A 24,705-nucleotide genomic window follows, 5' to 3' on the forward strand; every position below is an offset into this window, starting at 1 on the left:
TTAACATCTGTGCTCATCAGTCCCCTAGAACTTGGAACTACTTAAACCTAACTAACCTAAGGACATCACACAAATCCATGCCCGAGGCAGGATTCGAACCTGCGACCGTAGCGGTCACGCGGTTCCAGACTGAAGCGCCTGGACCGCACGGCCACACCGGCCGGCAGTTAAATGACATTAGAAAAGCTCGGTCTACGCATGTTGTTCATTATATCACGAATTATTGATTGCGTTTTTACACATGTAAGATACACATTTTTGTTACTATACGAATTACACTACCGGTCAGAAAACTATATACTTTATTTTAATGTACAAACACATTGTACGAGCTAAACAGACAAAGTAAGTCTTTCACTAAGTACAATACAATATTGTTTCGATTTTAGCCTCTTCAAAGTATCCACCTTTACAAAAGAGCTGCACAAACTCTTGGCATTCTGGAGATAAGATTTTGTAGTGTTTTTCTAGATATTTGAGTCCACCACGTGTGTAAATTATTGACAGATTTTCAACATCAGATGACCTCACTTTTCTAACCTGCCTGTCAAGTTCATCCCATAAGAGTTTAATAGGATTTAAGTCAGGTGACTGACTCGGCTAAATCATATTCTTCAGATCCCTGTATTTCTCCTTTCTATTGACATAAAATCTGCAGGATTTAGAAGCACGGTAGGTTATTGTCCTGTTGTAAAATAAACCTACGACCAACAAGTCTCTTGCCAGATGGAACTGCGTAGTTGATCACTGCCCTGTGATATCCTTCCATCTTCTATTTTCCATTAATCCTCGCTATATCACCGACTTTACCACCCGCAAAACACCACCACACCGTGAGCAACCCTCCACCATGCTTCACCGTTGGTGTCACACACTGACTCTTCATACGTTCTCCACGAAGTGAATGAACAAACATTCGACGATGGCTTACAAATACTTCAAACTTAGATTCGTCCGTGAACAGCAACTTTGACCATTGCTGCACGCTCCGGGTTTTCTGTTTCTGTGCCCACTGCAATCTTTTCACATTCTTTTGTATGCGTAATACTGGATATTTTTGCCGCTGTGCAGCCATTTAAAACTTGTGGTATGAACCTGATCAGGTAAACAAAAAGCCAACTGATTGCTCCACAAACAGCTCAACTAATGAGGCCTATTCGAATGGAACTTTTCTGGGTAAAGGCACGTCAGTGTTGGTTCAAAAAAATGGCTCTGAGCACTATGGGACATAACATCTATGGTCATCAGTCCCCTAGAACTTACAACTACTTCAACCTAACTAACCTAAAGACAGCACACAACACCCAGTCATCACGAGGCAGAGAAAATCCCTGACCCCGCCGGGAATCGAACCCGGGAAGCCGGGCGTGGGAAGCGAGAACGCTACCGCACGTCAGTGTTGTTGTGGATACTCATCATCGCTCCTCAGCGCGAACAGCCAGTCAAATAAACAACAGAGGCGCCTATTCTTTATATGTTTATGCTTGTTTTATTACCAGAACGGGGTTATGATAAGATATTCAAAACGAAATCCTTGTTTCAACCACAAATCTATAGTTGTAATAGATGATCCAAAATTCTGGTCGGTAGTGTATTTCCACACCGAGTGCCAAATTGTTTAGCTGTGTGTAAGGTGAATTCACCCCATCCCATTGTACAAAATTATCAAAGTATGATGTTGTTGTTGTGGTCTTCAGTCCTGAGACTGGTTTGATGCAGCTCTCCATGCTACTCTATCCTGTGCAAGCTTCTTCATCTCCCAGTACCTACTGCAGCCTACGTCGTTCTGAATCTGCTTAGTATATTCATCTCTTCGTCTCCCTCTACGATTTTTACCCTCCACACTGCCCTCCAATACTAAATTGGAGATCCCTTGATGCCTCAGAACATGTACTACCAACCGATCCCTTCTAGTCAAGTTGTGCCACAAACTCCTCTTCTCACCATTCCTATTCAGTACCTCCTCATTAGTTATGTGATCTACCTACCTAATCTTCAGCATTCTTCTGTAGCACCACATTTCGAAAGCTTCTATTCTCTTCTTGTCTAAACTATTTATCGTCCATGTTTCACTTCCGTACATGGCTACACTCCATACAAATACTTTCAGAAACGACTTCCTGATACTTAAATCTATACTCGATGTTAAAAAATTTCTCTTCTTCAGAAACGCTTTCCTCGCCATTGCCAATCTACATTTTATATCCTCTCTACTTCGACCATCATCAGTTATTTTGTACCCCAAATAGCAAAACTCATTTACTACTTTAAGTGTCATTTCCTAATCTAATTCCCTCAGCACCACCCGACTTCATTCGACTACATTCCATTATCCTCCTTTTGCGTTTGTTGATGTTCGTCTTATATCCTCCTTTCAAGACACTGTCCATTCCTTTCAGCTGATCTTCCAGGCCCTTTGCTGTATCTGAAAGAATTACAATATCATCGGCGAACCTTAAAGCTTTTATTTCTTCTCCATGGATTTTAATAGCTACTCCGAATTTTTCTTTTGTTTCCTTTACTGCTTGTTCAGTATACAGATAGAACAACATCGGGGAGAGGCTACAACCCTGTCTCACTCCCTTCCCAACCACTGCTTCCCTTTCATGCCCCTCGACTCCTATAACTGTCATCTGGCTTCTGTACAATTTGTAAATAGCCTTTCGCTCCCTGTATTTTACCCCTGCCACCTTCAGAAGTTGAAAGAATACTCCAGTCAACATTGTCAAAAGCTTTCTCTAAGTCTACAAATGCTAGAAACGTAGGTTTGCCTTTTCTTAATCTAGCTTCTAAAATAAGTCTTAGGGTCACTATTGCCTCACGTGTTCCAACATTTCTACGGAATCGAAACTGATCTTCCCGAGGTCGGATTCTACCAGTTTTTCCATTCGTCTGTATAGAATTCGCGTTAGTATTTTGCAGCTGTGACTTATTAAACTGATAGTTCGGTAATTTTCACACTGTCAACGCCTGCTTTCTTTGGGATTGGAATTATTATATTCTTCTTGAAGTCTGAGGGTATTTCGCCTGTCTCATACATTTTACTCACCACATGGTAGAGTTTTGTCAGGACTGGCTCTCCCAAGGCTGCCAGTAGTTCTAATGGAATGTTGTCTACTCCCGAGGCCTTGTTTCAACTTAGGTCTTTCAATGCTCTATCAAACTCTTCACGCAGTATCGTATCTCCCATTTCATCTTCATCTACATCCTCTTCCATTTCTATAACAATGCCCTCAAGTATATCGGCCTAGTATAGACCCTCTATATACTCCTTCCACCTTTCTGCTTTCCCTTCTTTGCTTAGAATTGGGTTTCCATCTGAGCTCTTGATATTTATACAAGTGCAAAGTATGAAACAAATGTAATACTGTTAGGAGTGATATAATTAATTCAGCCTAAATAAATAACCACAGTAGAAGAAGTGGTTTTACTGCTATCGTTCCGTAAAGATAGCAGATTGCACGCTATAACTATCAATTTAAGCAATTGCTTGACATGTGCCGCCGGCCGGAGTGGCCGAGCGGTTCTAAGCGCTACAGTCCGGAACCGCGCGACCGCTACGGCGCAGGTTCGAATCCTGCCTCGGGCATGGATGTGTGTGATGTCCTTAGGTTAGTTAGGTTTAAGTAGTTCTAAGTTCTAGGGGACTCATGACCACAGCAGTTAAGTCCCATAGTGCTCAGAGCCATCTGAACCATTTTTTGACATGTGCGCAGGTAGCTGCTCGTGTTAATGCGACCGCTTCCGGGACGGGTAGGCATGTTACCCCAGCTCGAATCTGCCTGGCGGATTGACGACGAGGATTCTGTTTACCAGCCAGCCTGCATGTCGTTTTTAGGCGTTTTCCAACATCCCAGTTGGTGGATAGTGGGCTGGTTCCCATGTTCTACCTCAGACACACGGTACGCAAGCATTTAGAACACTTTCTCACAAAAGGGTAGAGCCCCTGCACGCCCACACTGACTTGGTGACCGTAACAAATGATCTACTGTCACCTCGGTATTTGTTAGTTACTAATCGAGGACTTTATAAGATGTGGGGCCGTGCGTCTGGGTAGGAGTACCCACTAACACGGTTGCATCGATGAGAAAGTTAGTGAACGAAAAGCGTACGACGGGTAGCGGTTTCAAGGGCAGAGGAAGAAAAGCGCTAAGGGAAACACCTCTGTGATAGTCTTGTCGGGTCGAAAGAGCGGTAGCGGTTTCTTGCTGTCTGTGACAGATCATGCAAGGGTAAATTGGTCGTTATCATTGAGTATCGTGCAATGCTGGGTATCGTTATCTTAGTTTAGGTCGTCGTAACTTCCCCACACTTGCACGCAGACTTTATATGCAGACAGACTGAGATACTCTGCTTCTGTCCTTGGGGGTTATTAGGAGACTAATGGTCTTAGCTGTCTGGTCTCCTTAAACACTTGACCAGCACAGAAGTTCCTTTGCAGGGCGGCCCTATAACAGAAATGTGGCAATACAATAAGAAATAACCAATGACATTTATAAAGTGTACGGTACAAAATGTTACTTAACTTTGCTAGAATTTGATGCATGACAGTTGATGTCCTATACCTAATACAATTAAATCTAAATAACTTTGCGTTGTTTTGGCAGTCTATCAAATCGTCTGCATGGCTGAATGAAATTGTGCAGACACTCTTGATCGTCTTGGTTCTCTATAAATAGCGACCACTAAGTTAGAATATTGTCTTCTCAACAAAATTCAAAGAACTTCGCTCGGTGGGGTATTTACAGGAACTGTACTGAGCTGACTACAGGCACGGAACTGTACTGTCTGACTGGAACTGTGTGTGTGTGTGTGTGTGTTTCACTCACTACAACCTTCACACAATGCACGTTAAACGGCTCGTCGTGCTATCGGTGCCCTTGACAGAATGCGTCATGTAAAAAAAGGCAAATGTAGGACTAGTCGGACCACATTTCATATTTATGTACCGCTGTGAGCATTGGTCTTTTGCGTGGTACCCGTCGCCAAATATCCGTTGCACGCAGTACCTCTCTCAATGTTTACTCGGAAGCTAGTTGAGATGGGTGTGTGTTCACTGAGAGTAACAACTGCTGTCGAATTTTAATCTGATTGTCATTTCAAGACGTGACATTCCTCTCTGGTGTCTGTCGGTTAGGATTTTTTACAACTACAGTTCTCACGACGTAACGCTTAGCTGCTGGTGGTACAACATTCTTTGCAGACACGTTAGTCACTTGCGTCGATACACCAAAAAATCGTGCAGAATCAGCCACCGTGTGGTTATGTGACGCCACTAAAACCGAGAGCTCCTTTCTGTCCTTCTGTCTCGTCTCCACGTCGACCCATATTACTATGCTGATTGCAGACGACTACCAGATACCTGCCACTTGGCCATTTGATTGCCATGACGCACGTCAGCACTGGAAACTGGCGCGGGGGGGGGGGGGGGGGGGGGAGGTATCAGATGATGGACTGTTACCACCTACAGTGATTCAAAGCGACCAGTGTGCTCTTTTGAGGGGTGACCAATGCTTAAATTTATGATAAGCTTACCATTTTCTCCCAACAACATCTCTGAAAATGACCATAATAGGAAAACCATAAATATTTGAGCTCACACAGAGTCTTACCGACAGTTTTTCTTCAGACGTGCAATTTGTGAAAGAAGAGCGAGGAGGAAGGAGCGGGGGTAGGAAGAGAAAAAATGCAGGTGATGATGGGAGTACCATTTGCCACGCATCGCACCGATTATCGTGGAGTACTGTTGTAAATGTAGATTTAAATGTGTTTTCTAGCGTATGTTGTACATCTTTGTTGTGTTTCCATATATTAAATATCTATCTACACTCCAGGAAATTGAAATAAGAACACCGTGAATTCATTGCCCCAGGAAGGGGAAACTTTATTGACACATTCCTGGGGTCAGATACATCACATGATCACACTGACAGAACCACAGGCACATAGACACAGGCAACAGAGCATGCACAATGTCGGCACTAGTACAGTGTATATCCACCTTTCGCAGCAATGCAGGCTGCTATTCTCCCATGGAGACGATCGTAGAGATGCTGGATGTAGTCCTGTGGAACGGCTTGCCATGCCAATTCCACCTGGCGCCTCAGTTGGACCAGCGTTCGTGCTGGACGTGCAGACCGCGTGAGACGACGCTTCACCCAGTCCCAAACATGCTCAATGGGGGACAGATCCGGAGATCTTGCTGGCCAGGGTAGTTGACTTACACCTTCTAGAGCACGTTGGGTGGCACGGGATACATGCGGACGTGCATTGTCCTGTTGGAACAGCAAGTTCCCTTGCCGGTCTAGGAATGGTAGAACGATGGGTTCGATGACGGTTTGGATGTACCGTGCACTATTCAGTGTCCCCTCGACGATCACCAGTGGTGTACGGCCAGTGTAGGAGATCGCTCCCCACACCATGATGCCGGGTGTTGGCCCTGTGTGCCTCGGTCGTATGCAGTCCTGATTGTGGCGCTCACCTGCACGGCGCCAAACACGCATACGACCATCATTGGCACCAAGGCAGAAGCGACTCTCATCGCTGAAGACGACACGTCTCCATTCGTCCCTCCATTCACGCCTGTCGCGACACCACTGGACGCGGGCTGCACGATGTTGGGGCGTGAGCGGAAGACGGCCTAACGGTGTGCGGGACCGTAGCCCAGCTTCATGGAGACGGTTGCGAATGGTCCTCGCCGATACCCCAGGAGCAACAGTGTCCCTAATTTGCTGGGAAGTGGCGGTGCGGTCCCCTACGGCACTGCGTAGGATCCTACGGTCTTGGCGTGCATCCGTGCGTCGCTGCGGTCCGGTCCCAGGTCGACGGGCACGTGCACCTTCCGCCGACCACTGGCGACAACATCGATGTACTGTGGAGACCTCACGCCCCACGTGTTGAGCAATTCGGCGGTACGTCCACCCGGCCTCCCGCATGCCCACTATACGCCCTCGCTCAAAGTCCGTCAACTGCACATACGGTTCACGTCCACGCTGTCGCGGCATGCTACCAGTGTTAAAGACTGCGATGGAGCTCCGTATGCCACGGCAAACTGGCTGACACTGACGGCGGCGGTGCACAAATGCTGCGCAGCTAGCGCCATTCGACGGCCAACACCGCGGTTCCTGGTGTGTCCGCTGTGCCGTGCGTGTGATCATTGCTTGTACAGCCCTCTCGCAGTGTCCGGAGCAAGTATGGTGGGTCTGACACACCGGTGTCAATGTGTTCTTTTTTCCATTTCCAGGAGTGTATAAGTAAACAATGCTTTATGTTCTTGTATTGTGCCCTGCAGAACAGTGGATTCCTAACATACGAAACTTATGCGTCTTGTGACTGGAATCGTACTTGGTGATGCAATTCTTTTTTTTATTTTGTACAAACGAATTTAGCAACCTTCAATGTGTTTACATTAATATTTATTCATATCGGAATGAATTTTTTGTTACAGTACCAAGCATCTCTTGTTACACGCGAGTTTCGCGTGATGGGAATAAGATTAAAGTTAGAGTGTGGGAATATTAGTATATGGTGTGCTACAAGGTTCGGTGTTAAGCCCACTCATACTCTTCATCTATATAAATGTACTGAGTTGACAAAAGTCATGAGATACCTTCTTTTGCCCGGCATAGTGCAACAATTCTGTGTGACACGGACTCGACAAGTCGTTGGATTTCCCCTGCAGAAATATTGAGCCATGCTGCGTCTATAGCCGTCCACAATTGCGGAAGTGTTTCCAGTGTAGGATTTTGTGCACGAACTGACCTCTCGATTATGTCCCATAAATCGTCGGTGGAATTCATGCCGGGCGATCCGGGTGGCCAAACCATTCGCTCGAACTGTCCAGAAAATTCTTCAAACCAGTCGCGAACAATTGTGGCCCGGTGACAGGGCTCATTGTCATCCATAAAAATTTCATCGTTCATTGGGAACATGACGTCCACGAACGGGTGTCATTGGTCTCCAAGTAGCCCAACGTCCAAAGGATCCAGTCAATTCCATATAAACACAGCCCACACCATTAGGAGCCAACACCTTGTTCACAACCTGGATCCATTTCGTCGTAGGGTCTGCGCCACACTTGACCCATAACATCAGCTCTTACCAACTGAAATTAGGACCCATCTGACCAGACCACGGTTTTCCAGTCGTTGAAGGTCCAACCGATATGGTCAACAGCCCAAGAGAGGCGCTGAAGGTGATGTGCTGTTAGCAAATGTACTCGCGTCGGTAGTGTCTTCTGAAGCCCATTAACGCGACGTTTCGCCGCACTGTCCTAACGGATACGTTCTTCGTACGTCCCGCTCTGATTATTTCACACTGTGTTGTTTGTCTGTCAACACTGATACCTCTACGCAAACGCCGCTGCTCTCGGTCGTTAAGTGAAGGCCGTCCGCCGCTGCGTTGTCCGAGGTGAGAGGAAATGCGTGAAATGTGGTATTCACGTTATACTCTTTACACTGTGGATTGCGGGATATTGAATTCCCGAACGATTTCTGAAATGAAATGTCCAATGTGACTAGCTCCAACTACTATTCTGCGTTCCGCGTTCAAAGTCGGTTAATTCCCGTCTTGCGGCCATAATCACGTCGAAAACCTTTTCAAATGAATCACAAATGACAGCTCCACCAGCGCATTGCCCTTTTGTACGTCATGTACGCGACACTACCGTCGTCTGTATATGTGCGTATCGATATCCCATGACCGTTTATCACCTTTACCCGGGACGTCCGGGCTCTTCAAAACTGTAATGTTTGCTAGTCAGCTTTAGTTCTACAGTATTGATTTATTACGTTAATTGGCTTTCGGCTTACAATACCATCATCGTACATTTACTGACTATTGTGGCCAACAGTAGTTACAACGTTTGTAAACGAAATATCGAAAGAAGTTATACATCTAGATTGAAGCACAAACGCACAGTAAATGACATCTCTGACAGTGATAATGAAATGTAAAACGTAAAAAGTTGAACAATAAACGTAAAGGGAGTAAACAGAAAAAAACTTTAACGCAAAACTGTAAAAGCGTGCCTACATAAACAGTTTAATTGGTTTGCGTATCACTCTCCATGTTACATATCTCTTGAAGTAGTCTTGTAAAACACTTCTTTTATTTTATTGGTTTTGTTTATTAACATAAACTGTTGTGTAGGCATGCTTTTCCAGTTTTGTGTTAAAGTTTTTCTCTGTTTACTCCCTTTATATTTATTTATTGTTCAACGTTGTATTTTTTATATTACATTGCCAGTACACTATCAAATGTTTCATTTACAGTGCGTTTGTGCTTCAATCTAGATGTGTAACTTCTTTGGTGACAATAGTTCATAAATGTCTGATGATGGACTTGTAAGCCGTAAACCGGTTAACGCAATAAATGAATACCGTAGAACAAAAGCAAACTAGTGCTTTTCATTTCTGTCAAGAACCGACGGAATATTCAGTTAACATGTAATGTTTGGTGCTGACATAGTATATTGATAAAGACCCGCAAACATGTCAACACCAGGCACAGCTACAAAAAATAATGGAACAGGTTTGCAGCTGGTTCATAGCCAACAGCTTAACCTTAACGCTTTCAGAACCAGTGGTATGCTGCTGCTACGACTGGGAGACACATACATCTAGTGGCACGTTGAGGTACTTCTACGAATGTTGTGTACTGTATAAATCACTTAACAGTCTGCAAAAAAACCGGCGGCGCAGAAATTGTGGTGTGTGATTGTAGCAGATCGTGACTTTTTTTGTTTAGTGATCATATTAAGGACATCTCTGAGAGTGAAAGTGTATCTAAAGTTATTGTAGCGTAAATTTGAGTTTGTACTACTGCTGGTATGATTGGTTTCGAAATAAAACCATTGTACCAGTACGTACTTTTGATATAAATTTGTTTAATTCTAGACCAATTTTTGTTTGTTATTTAGGGCTATAATTTATTTTAAGCCTTATGTGTTCATGAAAGTTTCGAAATGTGGGATTGCTTTCAAATTTATTTCATGAAATGATGGACGATTGAAAATTTTATGTCCAAGTGGTTTCAAAGTGAATCCACAACTTTAAAACAACTGATAGTTTACTTTTTGCCGATTTATTGTTGTATTTGTTGCTTACTATGATAATAAAAGTAAATTTTGTGAAAAATTTTGAAATTGTATTCCAAAAGAAACAATCTCCTTAAAATAGTTTATTGTTCACTTTTTGCCATTTCTTCTTGTATTCACTATTTACTGTGATGATAAAGGTCAATTTTGTGAAAAAAATTTTAAAATTAATTTTACTTTATACTTTTGGTACTCAAACGCGTTAATCATACAAAAATAAGTCAAACTGATTTAGAGGTACCAGAAGTAGAGATCAATGGACATACATCAGATAACGGTTTGTATGTGACGGTCCTGGGTATCTGGATGGATAATAAACTGATGTGGCAGCAGCTCGGAGATAATTAAATACTTAGTCCTGCCTGCTTTGCTCTTAAGTCTCTTTCATTATGTTGACCTGCGGGCTGGATTGCTAGCATACCGTGCACACTTTCGTTCACCACTGTGATCATGCCAGAGGAGGAAGCGAAACAACAGCGCTTAAATAGCATAAACATCCTCTTCTGCTTCGGATCACGTTTAAATGTCGTCCAATGGTTTTGAATGGTCTCTAGTGGTTCCGCCCTTTATATCCGAGCAAAACTTGGTGTCACGTTACACTCCAAAGGCTCCAGATCACGTTCAGTGGGGTTGCAGCCTCACAATCTCTTTAGAGACGGGTTGAATCGTCCATGGGGTACCAACAGTGTCAAAGGCCATCAAGAACGTCATTCTGCTGCACAGCGAACTGAGAACTATCCTTTTCGACCGCGAAATCTGTGTAAATGATCGCCTGTAGGAAGGGGCGATTTCACTGACGTTCGTTATGCTGCTCCCTATGGCCTTCTCGTTTCTATTAGGAGCGTCGGTGTGCCTGAAGCATTTTCCTTGGCCACACATAAGCTAACCACGTGATTTCGACAATGAGCGTTGCGGTGTTAACCTCCACTGCAGACGCGACAAGAGAAGGGGTGCGATGGGTGTAAGGGTCTGGGAGTTACGACCTTCGCGTCGCGTGACACATCGACAATGGCGTTGGGCATAATTTTGGAGAAATTTGGTGCCGATGTAACATCCTTTACCCACCTTACAACTCACAAAACTTCTGAGCTCTGGCCTAACTGTTTGAAGCGTCACCAAGCCTAAGGTTGACGTCACGGGGCGCCACGCTTTTCCGCCATTAGAGAGGAAGGTTGCAGGCACCTTCGAGCCAAATTTCAAACTTCTGTACAGCAAAGACGGGGTTTCAGAAACGTGACCCTTTAATTCTTTTGCGCAGTGTATTTATTATGCAAAATGATCGGAGCAGACGAAATGAATTAAAATTTGTGCTGCGACCTGGTTTCGAACGCAGGTATTCTTGCTTGAAAGGCAGAAATGCTTGCCATTACACCACCGCAGGACGATGGTCATCGTTACTGCATGAACTAACTAAGCATTTCTGCCTAACAAGCAAGAAGACCCGCGTTCGAGTCCCGGTTGCAGCACAAATTTTAATTCATTTCGTCTGCTTCGATTATTATCGTAGATAGTAAAAAGAGACCCATCTCGGGGAAACATTTAATTATAAGATTATGCAAAAGTTTGTAGTAAATATATTGTGTAAAACTCATAACAGAACATCTTACAGAATCCTCTTAAGGGAACAAGAAAATCTTACACTTGCGCGTCAGACGATGAACTGCTTATTGTTATTTGTGGTTAACAGCACGAGTAAAATAATTACCATATAGACTAAGCGCCCGTCTCTACGGTTTACAATGGATTTTTTTATTCTGGTGCAAAAACCTGGTGACAGCCTCCTTTTCTGACACACCAGGAAAGTAGCGAGTCGCATAATTAGCATTTACTATATGCTTTTGTAATTTGAATATTAAATTCCTCGCGCGTTTATGTACCGGGTGATCAAAAAGTAAGTATAAATTTAAAAACAGAATAAATCACGTAATAATGTAGATAGAGAGGTAAAAATTGACACACATGCTTGGAATGACATAGGGTTTTATTAGAACCAAAAAAATACAAAAGTTCAGAAAATGTCCGACAGATAGCGCTTCATCTTATCAGAATAGCAATAATTAGCATAATAAAGTAAGACACAGCAAAGATGATTTTCTTTACAGGAAATGCTCAACATGTCCACCATCATTCCTCAACAATAGCTGTAGTCGAGGAATAATGTTGTGAACAGGACTGTAAAGCATGTCTGGAGTTATGGTGATGCATTGGCGTCGGATGTTGTCTTTCAGCATACCTAGAGATGTCGGTCGATCACGATACACTTACGACTTCAGGTAACCCCAAAGCCAATAATCGCACGGACTGAGGTCTGGGGACCTGGGAGGCCAAGCATGACAAAAGTGGCGGCTGAGTACACGATCATCACCAAACGACGCCATATGTCGGGCATTTTATGAACTTTGTTTGTTTGTTTGTTTTTGGTTCTAATAAAACCCCATGTCATTCCAAGCATGTGTACCAATTTTTACCTTTCCATCTACATTAACCGTGGTTTATTAAGTTTTCAAATTGATACTGATTTTTGATCACCCGGTATTTAAGACACGTAGTCTCGCGTTATAGGAAAGGTGTAGTGCCGCTGTCATTTGTTTTGAACAGCCAGTGACCGCTGGAGACAGCTCAGTCGGGTGCTAGCCGTCGTTTGTGACGCACCAGCAGTGTAGCAAGTTACATATTTAGCTTTTCTGTGAGTTTCTACAGTTTTATTCTTAAATTAGTAGTAGCAAGAAGGATGTTGTTGTGGTCTTCAGTCCTGAGACTGGTTTGATGCAGCTCTCCATGCTACTCTATCCTGTGCAAGCTTCTTTATCTCCCAGTACCTACTGCAACCTACGTCCTTCTGAATCTGCTTCGTGTATTCAACTCTTGGTGTCCCTCTACGATTTTTACCCTCCACACTGCCCTCCAATACTAAATTGGAGATCCCTTGATGCCTCAGAACATGTACTACCAACCGATCCCTTCTTCTAGTCAAGTTGTGCCACAAACTTCTCTTCTCCCCAATCCTATTCAATACCTCCTCATTAGTTACGTGATCTACCCACCTTATCTTCAGCATTCTTCTGTAGCACCACATTTCAAAGGCTTCTATTTTCTTCTTGTCCAAACTAGTTATCGTCCATGTTTCACTTCCATACATGGCTACACTCCATACAAATACTTTCAGAAACGACCTCCTGACACTTAAATCTATACTCGACGTTAACAAATTTCTCTTCTTCAGAAACGATTTCCTTGCCATTGCCAGTCTACTTTTTATATCCTCTCTACTTCGCCCATCGTCAGTTATTTTACTCCCTAAATAGCAAAAGTCCTTTACTACTTTAAGTGTCTCATTTCCTAATCTAATTCCCTCAGCATCACCCGATTTAATTTGACTACATTCCATTATCCTCTTTTTGCTTTTGTTGATGTTCATCTTATATCCTCCTTTCAAGACACTGTCCATTCCGTTCAACTGCTCTTCCAAGTCCTTTGCTGTCTCTGACAGAATTACAATGTCATCAGCGAACCTCAAAGTTTTTACTTCTTCTCCATGAATTTTAATACCTACTCCGAATTTTTCTTTTCTTTCCTTTACTGCTTGCTCAATATACAGATTGAATAACATCGGGGAGAGGCTACAACCCTGTCTCACTCCTTTCCCAACCACTGCTACCCTTTTATGCCCCTCAACTATTATAACTGCATCTGGTTTCTGTACAAATTGTAAATAGCCTTTCGCTCCCTGTATTTTACCCCTGCCACCTTCAGAATTTGAAAGAGAGTATTCCAGTTAACATTGTCAAAAGCTTTCTCTAAGTCTACAAATGCTAGAAACGTAGGTTTGCTTTTCTTAATCTTTCTTCTAAGATAAGTCGTAAGGTTAGTATTGCCTCACGTGTTCCAACATTTCTACAGAATCCAAACTGATCTTCCCCGAGGTCCGCTTCTACCAGTTTTTCCATTCGTCTGTAAAGAATTCGCGTTAGTATTTTGCAGCTGTGACTTATTAAACTGATAGTTCGGTAATTTTCACATCTGTCAACACCTGCTTTCTTTGGGATTGGAATTATTATATTCTTCTTGAAGTCTGAGGGTATTTCGCCTGTCTCATACATCTTGCTCAGCAGATGGTAGAGTTTTGTCATGACTGGCTCTCCCAAGGCCATCAGTAGTTCTAATGGAATGTTGTCTACTCCCGGGGCCTTGTTTCGACTCAGGTCTTTCACTGCTCTGTCAAACTCTTCACGCAGTATCTTATCTCCCATTTCGTCTTCATCTACATCCTCTTCCATTTCCATAATATTGTCCTCAAGCACATCGCCCTTGTATAAACCCTCTATATACTCCTTCCACCTTTCTGCTTTCCCTTCTTTGCTTAGAACTGGGTTTCCATTTGAGCTCTTGATATTCATACATGTGGTTCTCTTCTCTCCAAAGGTCTCTTTAATTTTCCTGTAGGCAGTATCTATCTTACCCCTAGTGAGACAAGATTCTACATCCTTACATTTGTCCTCTAGCCATCCCTGCTTAGCCATTTTGCACTTCCTGTCGATCTCATTTTTGAGACGTTTGTATTTCTTTTCGCCTGCTTCATTTACTGCATTTTTACATTTTCTCCTTTCATCAATTAAATTCAATATTTCTTCTGTTACCCAAGGATTTCTATTAGCCCTCGTCTTTTTACCTACTTGATCCTCTGCTGCCTTCACTACTTCATCCCTCAGAGCTACCCATTCTTCTTCTACTGTATTTCTTTCCCCCATTCCTGTCAATTGTTCCCTTATGCTCTCCCTGAAACTCTCTACAACCTCTGGTTCTTTCAGTTTATCCAGGTCCCATCTCCTTAAATTCCCACCTTTTTGCAAAATGGTTCAAATGGCACTGAGCACTATGGGACTCAACTGCTGAGGTCATTAGTCCCCTAGAACTTAGAACTACTTAAACCTAACTAACCTAAGGACATCACAAACATCCATGCCCGAGGCAGGATTCGAACCTGCGACCGTAGCGGTCTCGCGGTTCCAGAATGCAGCGCCTTTAACCGCACGACCACTTCGGCCCGCCACCTTTTTGCAGTTTCTTCAGTTTCAATCTGCAGTTCATAACCAATAGATTGTGGTCAGAATCCACATCTGCCCCTGGAAATGACTTACAATTTAAAACCTGGTTCTTAAATCTCTGTCTTACCATTATATAATCTGTCTGATACCTTTTAGTATCTCCAGGATTCTTCCAGGTATACAACCTTCTTTTATGATTCTTGAACCAAGTCATGCTCTGTGCAAAATTCTACAAGGCGGCTTCCTCTTTCATTTCTTCCCCCCAATCCATATTCACCTACTATGTTTCCTTCACTCCCTTTTCCTACTGACGAATTCCAGTCACCCATGACTATTAAATTTTCGTCTCCCTTCACTACCTGAATAATTTCTTTTATCTCGTCATACATTTCACCAATTTCTTCATCATCTGCAGAGCTAGTTGGCATATAAACTTGTACTACTGTAGTAGGCATGGGCTTTGTGTATCTTGGCCACAATAATGCGTTCACTATGCTGTTTGTAGTAGCTAATCCGCACTCCTATTTTTTTATTCATTATTAAACCTACTCCTGCATTACCCCTATTTGATTTTGTATTTATAACCCTGTAATCACCTGACCAAAAGTCTTGTTCCTCCTGCCACCGAACTTCACTAATTCCCACTATATCTAACTTTAACCTATCCATTTCCCTTTTTAAATTTTCTAACCTACCTGCCCGATTAAGGGCTCTGTCATTCCACGCTCCGATCCGTAGAACGCCAGTTTTCTTTCTCCTGATAACGATGTCCTCTTGAGTAGTCCCCGCCCGGAGATCCGAATGGGTGACTATTTTACCTCCGGAATATTTTACCCAAGAGGACGCCATCATCATTTAATCATACAGTGAAGCTGCATTTCCTCGGGAAAAATTACGGCTGTAGTTTCCCCTTGCTTTCAGCCGTTCGCAGTACCAGCACAGCAAGGCCGTTTTGGTTAATGTTACAAGGCCAGATCAGTCACTCATCCAGACTGTTGCCCCTGCAACTACTGAAAAGGCTGCTGCCCCTCTTCAGGAACCACATGTTTGTCTGGCCTCTCAACAGATACCCCTCCGTTGTGGTTGCACCTACGGTACGGCCATCTGTATCGCTGAGGCACGCAAGCCTCCCCACCAACGGCAAGGTCCATGGTTCATGGGGGGGCAAGAAGGATAGGATATGCAATTGCGGTGAGCGGACGCAGCGAGAGCTGGCCGCAGTTCGCAAACAGCTGAAAACCGTGTTGGTCGCGATCAGCCGTCTGCAGGCTGCTGCCTGCGGGTATAGCCGTCGCGGAGAAACTCACGCGTTACATGGAATATCTCACGTGTCTGTTGTTTCGCCCATGGCGAGGCACCTGACAGGGTACCCGACGTGGGGGATCCGCGCTCACCGCAGAGCCACAGGCGGCTTGTAACGCATTCGCGTCGCTCTAGGCGGGGAGTCAGTGTGGGTACTGGTTGTCTGCCCTCGCCTGTTTATCCCGTGACGGGACAAGTGGCCGCTCCTTCAGTAGCGTCCGAACAGGCACACAGGGTCATGGGTTTGTTAGTTATCGGGAGCTCCAGTGATAGCCATATTAAGGAATCACTTAGGGAAATAACGTACAGGGGTGGAAAGGAAGCCAAGGTGCGTTCGCTATGTGTGTTGCGGCACTTCATCCAAGATGTGGAGGAGGCCCTGCCTGCGGCTGTCGAGGCTACACGGTGCAGTCATCTTCAAATTTTGGCTCATGTCGGAACCAGTGTCGCATGTCGCTTTGGTTCTGGGGCCATCTCCAGTTAGTTCGGACAGTGGCGGACGCTGTAAAGGCTCGCGGAGTGCAAGCAGACCTCACAATTTGCATCATTGTACCCAGAACTGATTGGGTTCCTTTGGTTTGGGGCTGAGTGGAGCGTCTCAACAAGAGGGTCCATTGATCCTGTGACAGTCTAGCCTGTAAATTTATGGACCTGCTTTATGGGGTGGAGAATTTTAGGACTCCCCTTGATAGGTCAGTGGTGTTGACAGGAGGCATCTACTCGGGTAGCAGTGTTTCTGTGAATTACCCGTGGTTTTTTTAGGCTAGGTGATAGTTTGAGGTTCCCTGATGAACCGTCGCCAGTCGATATGCAGAGAGGGAAACCAGATCACACACAAATTAAAGACACTTCGTCTGTCAAAATTTTAACAGTAAATTGCCGAAGCAGTCGCAAAGGAGTTCCTGAATTTGCTGTCTTCCATGAAAGTTGTCGCAGTCAAATTATTCTCGGAACCGAGAGCTGGATCAAACCCAAAGTATTTAACGACGCATGGAATGTACATCGAAAAGACAGATTAGACGCCATAGGAGGGAGAGTTCATTGCAGTCGACGGAATATTGGGTCTATCGAAGTCGGAGCTGAGTCTGATGGCTCTAAGCACTATAGGACTTAACACCTGAGGTCATCAGTCCCCTAGACTTAGAACTACGTAAACCTAACTAACCTAAGGACATCACACACATGCATACCTCAGGCAGGATTCGAACCTGCGACCGTAGCAGCAGCGCGGTTCCGGATTGACGCGCCTAGAACCGCTCGGTCACAGCGGCCGGCGAACTGAGTCTGACTTTAAAGTTATCTGGACACGAGAAAATGGCCTGTGTGAACTCAAGTTGATCAGTGGATGTTTTTACCAGCCACTATTCCCTCGTAACTGCTGTAGAACCATTCAAAGAAAGCCTTTGCTCAGTAGCGTGGAAATACCCTGATCATGCGATATTAGTTGGAGGTGATATTAGTCTGTCGAGTATAGACTGAGGACGTCTATGGATCCATTGCAGGAGGTATGTACAGGCAATGTCTTTGAGTATTTCTGAACATGTTTTCCGAAAACGGAAAGTTTTTTGGAAATTTGTGGTAAGGTCTTATCCGACCAAACTGCTGAGGTCATCGGTCCCTAAGCTTACACACTACTTAATCTAACTTAAACTACCGTACGATAAGGACGAGACACACACCTATACCGGTGGGAAGTCTCGAACCACCGACGGGGGGAGCCGCGTGGACCGTGACAAGACGCCTCACACCTCGCGGCTAACCCGCTCGGCTCCGAAAACGGTCTTGAGCAGTTTGTTCGACACCTCACACACAACGGAACTATTTAAGTCCTGATAGCTACAAAGAGATCTGACCTTATCGCCAGTGTCAGTACTCCGCCACACACCGTTAGGTGGCTTGCGGAGTATGGATGTAGATGTAGGTGTAGATTTAGTGACCATGACGTCATGATAGCAACGATGGAGGCTAAAGTCAATAAATATGTCAAGAAGGTTATGAGAGCTTTTATGCTGAACAGAGCAGACAAGCGGTTGTTAGCATCCTACTTAGACAGTGGATGGACATCATTTAGTTCGGATATGATGGACATAGAGGAATTGTGGGAAAAGTTTAAACTGATTGTAAATCGTGCTGTGCTGAGTAAGTGGATTAATAGCGGAATAGATCAACCGTGGTTTAATAACGAAATTCGGAAAATGCTGACAAAGCAGAGATCGTTGCAATAGCAGTTCAAAGGGTGTGGAAATTTTGAGAGACAAGAATTAGCAGAAATTCGTGCGTCTGCAAAAAAATCGACACGCAAAGCATATAACAACTACCACCGTCAGGCCATAGAGAAAGATCCTGCGAGATCCCGAGAAAATTCTGGTCCTACGTAAAATCACTAAACGGGACGAAGACTTCTACTTAGTCACTAGTCGATCATAGAAGACAGCAGAAGGAAAACTGAAGTTTTGAAGTTCATGTCTAAGAAGTCATTCAAGCAGAAGGATCATTTAGGATTGCTGTAGTTTAACTGTCGCACAGATTCCCGTTTGGAGATAACAGTAACAGACACAACTGACGTAGAGAACTATTGTACTGCTGCCAACGTACATTTCGCGTAACGACTGCAAATACAAGATAAGAAAAATTTGGCTGGTGCGGAGTCATTTAGATAGTCGGTTTTCCCGTACTACGTTTGCAATTGGAACAAGAAAGAAAATGAATAGTAGTGGGACAGCGTACCCTCCGCCGCGCACCATACGGTGACTTGCGGAGTATGTATGTAGATGTAGATGTATAACAGGGTACTCGCACACATCAGGCAGTAATCTGAAAATCCCCAGTTACTTTACAGCAAAGTAGAAGAATACCTCATTAGTCACTTCTTCTACAAGTTACCCGAATATTTGAACTCATGGATGTAAATCCCACATAACTGTTATATTTATGTTGGACGGATCTTGGCTTTGCCAGTATACAGACAGCTGCCAGCCCGGGTAGCCGCGCGGTCTAACTCAGCCCACATTCGCCTCAGTTACACTGTGTCTGCGATTGCTGTGCGAACACTGTCTCCACGTACGCGTACACCATAATTACTCTACCACGCAAACATATGGGGTTACATTCGTCTGGTATGAGACTTTTCCGAAGAGCGGGACGGGGACGAGGGGGGGGGGGGGGGGGGGAGAGACTCTGGGGGCGAATCGTGCGATTCCGTCAGCGACCGACCGTGTTCTACCAAACAGGAGCTGATCATCTCGTCTCCCAGTAGGATAAATGTCTTAATGCATGTGGTGGTTACTTTTGAATGGCCATGACATGCAGCTCCTTGTTTTAGATGTAAATTCTAAGCAGATTATCAAGATTGCTAAATCTGAGTGCAGGAGAGTAGTCAATCAACCAAAAATGGAATGTTTTAGAAAACTGCTCAAAGATATGAACTGGAAAGATGTTTATAGTGCTCATGACATGAATGAAAAATATAACACATTCATGAACAATGTGAGTACCATGTTTGAAAACTGTTTTCCTCTAAAAGTTACTCAAATTAAACAGAAGTCTATAATAAAACCATGGATTACACAAGGAATAAAGATTTCCTGTAAAACAAAAAGGAAAATGTATCTGTCGACCAAGAATAGCTCCAATACCGATGATTTAGCTAAATACAAGGAATACTGTAAAATATTCAAAAAATTAATTCAGACATCTGCACAAATGCACAACGAGAAGAAGATAGCAATGTCAAGGAACAAAATAAAAACAATATGGGATATTGTGAAAGAGGAGACTGGTAGAACCAGAAAGGAACAGGAGCAAATAGCACTAAGGGTAGATAAACTGGTAACCGATGGGCATAGTGTGGCAAATCTATTTAACAAATACTTTATATCCGTTACTGATAGAATGGGACTGTCAGGATCAGTAAATAATGTCCTTGAATGTCTGAAACTAGCCTTTACAAATAGCTTCAGGTACATGAATATGTCACTCACTTCACCAAAAGAAATAACTTCCATAATAAAATCTTTAAAAACAAAGCATTCTAGTGGTTACGATGAAATATCAACAAAGTTAATTAAGGCATGTTCTTGTGAGTTTAGTACAATTCTAAGTTACTTGTGTAACCAGTCAATTATAATTGGGACATTTCCTGACTGGTTGAAATATGCAGATGTTAAGCCCCTATTCAAGAAAGGGGATAAAGAGATACCATCAAACTACAGACCGATCTCACTTTTGCCAGCATTCTCAAACATTTTAGAAAAAGTAATGTACAGGCAGCTGCTCAACCATCTGACCGCAAATAACATATTATGAAGAACACAGTTTGTATTTATGAAGGATTCTGATATTGAGAATGCTATTTACACCTACAGTGAAAATTTACTTAAGTCATTAAATAACAAGTTACAAGCAGCAGGTATTTTCTGTGATTTGTCAAAGGCATTCGGTTGTGTGAACCACAACATCCTTTTAAATAAATTAGAATTCTATGGTGTCACAGGCAGTGCTGCAAAATGGTTCAAGTCATACCTCGCTAACAGGAAACAAAGGGTGTCAGTGCAAGGGACTAGTGAATTAAGTCATCAGTCATCATCAGAATGGGAAGAAGTTACATGTGGTGTCCCACAAGGATCCATCTTGGGGCCATTGCCTTTTGAAATGATAATTAAATAGACACCATAGCTGCAAACAGGCGTTGATGTACTTCATTGGGGACATGTTGAAAATGTGTGCCGCGACCGGGACTCGAACCCGGGATCTCCTGCTTACATGGCAGACGCTCTATCCATCTGAGCCACCGCGGGCACAGAGCATTCTGGTTTCACATACTTTTTAATCGGAACACTTAGGTCTCGGTCTTCCACTCACTTTTCCTTCTTGGTTCTTGTACATAGTGTACATTACCCTTGTTTCCCGATATATTGAATCTCTTTCCTTTTTTGCAACTTCGAACATCTTGAGCCATTTACATTATTGAACGCTTTTTTTAGGTCGATAAATCGTATTATCGCTTCTTGACTTGTCTTGAGTCTTGCTTCCATTATTAAACGTACTGTCATATATATGACTTCATATGATTAGAGATCAAAGTTTTCTATGCAGCATGCTTTAATGGAAAACAATAACGAACATTTTCCGCGTAATTTATATGTAGCTGTCATTATTTTTCTAGCACCGAATCTTTTTTAAGTTAAATTACTACAAACTACACCGTTCAGCAATCTCTAGGTACAATAAGCAACCAGCGGTGTCAGCTCAGTGTTTTGAAAATAAACTGATATTTGTTTAGGATATGTTGGTGGTCAGCACGTGCGACTGGCTCTTTTGCACTTTTGTTTGTGTGAGATTCGGTTCCATAGAGTTCCGCAATTAGTAAGGTGTTTGTATTTTTTGGTGAACATCAATTCGTTGTATACTTTGGTCAATTTGTAGATAATGATATGATGATGGCTGCTACAAGAATGAAAATAAAATTGCTAGGACTCTCTTCTTCATTCCGGGAAATGCTCTGCACACAGGTATAAAGGTAGTCCAAAATACAAAATACGAAACTAAGCAACTTCTCTGTCGTCTCAATAAGTAGGAAAATTTTAGGTTCTCTAGTACGATAGAGATTATCCGTTTATTAGTTTACTCCTGCAGCTGTATCTTCTGATACATCTTTTTATTTTGTTTATAGGTTCTGTTGTTTTATGCGTGTGAATGAAGATCTAGTAAGATACATGGAATGAATTAATGTATGAACAGTGTCACTGAATCTTACAAATTTTATTTTTTAAAGATGAACCTTCCCATTGTTAAGTACTCAAATTTTATAGATTATTCCAACTACACAGGTACATGTACAAGTGCTTATAATGTTGAATGAATCATGACACATGATAACAATGGCTGATTCAAATTACGGAATATGACTAAGCTATGTGCGATAAAATGACGATAATGCTATCAAAAATAGAAGGAAGGAAGACTGGAGTTTAACGTCCGGTTGACATCAAGGTCAGTAGAGATGGAGCACAAGCTCGGAATGTTTCAAGGATGGGGAAGGAAATCTTCCGTGCCCTTTCAAAGGAACCATCCTAGCATTTTTCCTGTAGTTATTTAGGAAAATCGCGGAAAACCTAAATCTGGCTGCTTGGACGCGAATTTGAACCGTCGTCATGCCGAATGCCCACTACGCTAACCACTGCGTCACCTACGTTGGTTAACAAAAATAGCCGTTGAATGAAGTCATATCGTAGTTCATGACGGTCATCTCTATCTTTCTCAGACTAAGCAAAAAATGCTTCTTTCCATTAACGATACTTATTAATTTTAAAATCTGAACCGGTATTAGGGCAAAAAGTTATGAAAATTAATGTTTCGAAGCCAGCGTTTGAAGTGTGAATCCAGTGAGTGTAGGCACAGTAATTTGAAATGTGCAGTTGCAGAAGAACGTGAAAAAATAAGGTAAATAGGTTATGAAGGTGGGTGAAGCTAGATAAAACGACGAACAAGATTGCGTAAATTGTTGTTTTTATATAAGGTGTTGGGGGGTTGGGTTCTTGGGGAAGGAGACCAGACAGCGAGGTCATCGGTCTCATATAAGGTGCAATTACTGCAAATTCCACAGAAATAATATTGTTAAGGCAGGTGGAGCCGGAAAAACTCTGAAATGAACATTCAGATTGCACTACTAGATGGTGCATTCCTGAAGTAATTTTTGTCGTAAGTCAAGAAATTGACTAAGAACAAGAGTAAAGATATTTTGCTATAACGTGAATCAGAAATTATGTCTAATCTTTTTCTCCAATATAATCTGAATTAACGTTATTGTTAGAAGCACCAGAGGTCTCACTTGGTTTAAACTTGTCGAAAGTACGTGATGTCACTCGTCGAGCTTCGAAGTAAGCGTAAACCATGTGCCTGATTAATGCTACAGAAATGGCCCTTAGACGGATTTCAACTCAATTCTGTGTACCTCAAAGATGTGTTGCGTTTAAATTTAAGTCTATTTTGGTTTTTACATTAGCTGATCTTGAGTCATTTTCCGCACTATCTGTAACTCATTAAAGAATTTTTAATAAATATGTAACAAAAGGAGATTCAGCATTGGTTGCTGATGTAGAAATCTTTATTTCTGTTGCAAATCGATTTCAGTCACTACGTGACCATCATCAGTGGCATTATTAAAGCCATGTGGACTCATAAATCCAAGCAGTAAAACTTCAATATCTGCACATGTCAATGAAGAGCCCTCGTAACAGCGAAGGTGTGGAGTCCCCATTCAAAGATACATCAACTGCTTGCGGAGAAATAGACAACGAGAAGTCCCGCGTCCGGCCATCCTGATTTAGGTTTTCCGTGATTTCCCTAAATCGCTCCAGGCCAATGCCGGGATGGTTCCTTTGAAAGGGCACGGCCGACTTCCTTCCCCATCCTTCCCTAATCCGATGAGACCGATGACCTCGCTGTCTGGTCTCCTTCCCCAAAACCAACCAACCAACCAACAACGAGAAGAACAAAGTGTGTGAGTTAGTAAGGGCAGAGACCGTTCTTGGCAACCGGAATAAAATAATAACTGGATCCTTTTACCGACCTCCCAATTCAGATGATACAGTAGCTGAAAGATTCAAACAAAACATGAGTTTGGTTTCAAACACGTACCCGACTCATACGATTATAGTTAGTGGTGATTTTAATTTACCCTCGATATGTTGTCGAAAATACATGTTTAATTCCGGAGGTACGCATAAAATATCATCCGAAATTGTGCTAAACGCATTCTCTGAGAATTATTTCGAGCAGTTAGTTCATGAGCCCACGCGAATAGTAAACGGTTGTGAAAACACACTTGACCTCTTAGCAACAAATAATCCTGAGTTAATAACGAGCATTAAAACCGATTCAGGGATTAGTGAACACAGGGTTATCGTTGCGAGACTGAGTACTGTAATCACCAAATCCTCCAAAAATAAACGAAAAATATACCATTTCAAAAACGCAGATAAAAATTCACTTCACTCCTTCCTGAGAGACAATTTCCACTCATTCCAAATTAATAATAAAAGTGTAGACCAGATTTGGCTTGAATTCAAAGAAAAAGTATCGGCAGCAGTTGAGAGAATTATACCAAATAAATTGACAAACGACGGCGCTGATCCTCCTTGGTCCACAGAACGGGTTAGAACACTGTTGCAGAAACAACGAAACAGACATGCCAAATTTAAACAGACGCAAAATCCCCAAGATAGGCATTCTTTCACAGAAGCTCGAAATTTAGCGCGGACT

General features: G+C 42.9%; 1 non-coding gene across 1 annotated transcript; it reads right to left on the minus strand.

The window, feature by feature from the left end:
* Positions 1-21,165: 21,165 nt before the first annotated feature.
* Positions 21,166-21,240, minus strand: Trnat-ugu (transfer RNA threonine (anticodon UGU)). The gene has a single exon. It is a non-coding gene; the product is annotated as a tRNA-Thr (tRNA).
* Positions 21,241-24,705: the final 3,465 nt, after the last annotated feature.

This window comes from Schistocerca nitens, chromosome 3 (assembly GCF_023898315.1).
Source record: "Schistocerca nitens isolate TAMUIC-IGC-003100 chromosome 3, iqSchNite1.1, whole genome shotgun sequence".
Classification (NCBI taxonomy): Eukaryota; Metazoa; Arthropoda; class Insecta; order Orthoptera; family Acrididae; genus Schistocerca; species Schistocerca nitens.